This window comes from Dendrobium catenatum, unplaced genomic scaffold (assembly GCF_001605985.2).
Source record: "Dendrobium catenatum unplaced genomic scaffold, ASM160598v2 original_scaffold_17772, whole genome shotgun sequence".
Lineage (NCBI taxonomy): Eukaryota > Viridiplantae > Streptophyta > Magnoliopsida > Asparagales > Orchidaceae > Dendrobium > Dendrobium catenatum.
In genome coordinates, this window is record NW_021336232.1 from 1 (window position 1) to 2,563 (window position 2,563).

The window sequence follows — 2,563 nt, forward strand, 5'->3', positions numbered from 1 at the left end:
AGTCATTAATTTGCGGTAAACTTTGCAACATAATTTTTTTTCTCTAAAACTGTGACTGAATTTTGTGACGGATTTTCTAGATGTAAATCTTAAGTTGGAATTGAAGGAATAGAAATTTTTTCCTAAATCTTTTTTTTTTTCATTTGCTCTTCTTCTCTCTGCTATCAGCCACCCTTCTAGGGTTTTTTTTGTTCTACAACAGCTTAATTAGCAGCTGGACCACATCCCTCAACCTTTATCACCTCTGCGGCTCTGCCCATCCCTTGTTGTGGCCAAGGTCCACCAGCAACCACCAACCATCCACCACTCGCTGCTGTCCTCTGCAAAACTGAAATCAATAAAGAAAAGGATTGTATAGAAACCTAATTCATTTTCTTATAAAAATCCCCATGGATTCCAAATTGATCCGCACACCTAATTCTGGAATCATATTAGTTATAACGTTTGGTTTTTCAGATCCCAAATGATTTAGAATTTTTATTCATAGATCGCATATGGCAGAGAGGTTGGTCAGTTGTTTGTGTATTACACATGTGATGAAAATTTAGAGGAGTTTCTATCAATTTTTATGTGAACCACTTGATATTGCTTTGTCATTATACCGAAAAAAGGGAAACAAATAGAATTGCAAACATTTAGCATGTTAGAGCAGTTTTGGACTGTTCAAAAATTTCTAGTTTCATTTGGAAGGTGCGTGGTAATGTCTATTATTAATTAATATATATTTTCAAGAGATGGACGTTCACCCGCATGCTTGAAGCACTGATCGAGGATTATGGTAGTGAACTATTTCCTTTGTGATTAGAATATGTCAGGGTGAGCAGGCTTAGTTAGGCTTTTAGTAACTCTGGAATTTAAGACGTCCCTAGCTGAATGCAACCTTGCTTAGGCTCAAGTTGTTTTGTTTATGGAACCAAAAGGAATGCAATATTGTTTGTAGCGCTAAGAACTAGTTGTAAAGCTTCACTGGATTGTTCATGTCAATACTCATATGAAAGCACTTGCTTTTATTTTTCCAGATCTTACTGTTCAGTACACTTTCATTGATCGTGCTTATACATTGGCTTTGTGGCTTTACTGTGAAATACGTTCTAACTAATGTGCAGGTTTATGTGAAGAGTATTTTTTTCCCACATTCACCATCTCCTTGTCTCAAGTAATTTTTTGTCTATTTTCACTTTTATTTTCTTTTTTTGGATATTCATGCTACATTCCTGCAACATATGAATACATTTTATTTTGTTCATTTTAATCACTTGATAATCATTTCCAGATTCCCTTACAACATCATCATGATGCATGTTATAAGAATTCTGGCTCTACGTTCACTTTGATTCTGCAAGTAATTCTCTATTAGAACTTAAGTACTCTTTGATGGAATTAAACTTAATGATACTTTATCTTTTTCTGTAATTGTCATTATCTCAGAGAGCTAAAAGATGCATGTACAATTGTTGAGGATGTTCACAATTTCGTATATTTGTAGTCTAAAATCAATATTAGTACCAGAGCGGAAAGACATTACTTTCTCATAGATAAAAACAAGGCAAAAAAGGGTTTTAGGCGATGTTTTAAAAACCGGATCAGATCGGTTGGTTCAACTAGTTGAATTGGGAACCGATGTGCGGCATGGTTCAATAATTTGTCAGAATCAATTTCGCAATGAACCGGCCTTAACCGTGTAGAATCGACGGTTTTGACCTGTTTACAAAAATTGGATGGTTTATTTCCTATCTCATTTTGATAATTAATTAAATTAATTTAATAAATTTAATTCAAAATGTCTAACTTAATAAATTAATTTAAATTTAATATATTTAATTTTTAAAATGAGCATTAAAATTTTATAATAATCATTTTCCAAATAAGTACCAACCAAGCTTCTTCATATGACCCCACAATCCTATGTGAGTTCTTTACACAAGTGAACATAAAAAGTTATATAAAAAATATAGTAAATAGATTGCTTAGTGATGTCCGACTAAATAATCAAGGCGAAGTTCTTAAGTTCAAAACACATATACTCTATATTTTAGCACTTTTTTTTCAATTAATTTTTTGTAATGTGATAAGATTTAATTTTTATTTATTAATATTTAATTTTTATCTATTTATTGTTAATTATTTATTAATATAAAAAACTAATTTATACTATTTTTTAATTATAAATCTAACATGAATTTGCAAATTGCAATTTTATTATAGAAATTTTCTATATAATTTATAGGCATGAATAATATAAAATATATATAAAAATAATAATATTTATATATATCTATAACTTATGTGAACTAATTTTATTATTAAATGTCATTTTTAATTTAAATTTGAAATTATAAAATATATTATTTGTGTATGAATTTTATTTATTTTGTAGTTATAAATTTATATTATTACATAATTATTATATCATTTATATGCCATTTAAATAATTTTGATATTTTTCAAGGTTGTAAAAATCTGATTAGAGATTGAACTGAAAAAGAGAGGTTCAAGGTTCAATGATTGAACTAGGGTCGACCGGATGATGTAATTGATGGAAGCAAAAAAAAAAAAAAAAAAA

The 2,563-nt window shown here is 29.3% G+C and overlaps 1 long non-coding RNA gene across 1 annotated transcript; it reads left to right on the forward strand.

Annotated features, from left to right (window-relative positions):
• The first annotated feature begins 6 nt into the window (after window positions 1-6).
• On the forward strand, window positions 7-1,532 carry LOC110105615. Its single transcript, XR_002304165.2, has 2 exons — window positions 7-1,156; window positions 1,274-1,532. It is a non-coding gene; the product is annotated as an uncharacterized LOC110105615 (long non-coding RNA).
• The last annotated feature ends 1,031 nt before the right edge of the window (window positions 1,533-2,563 follow it).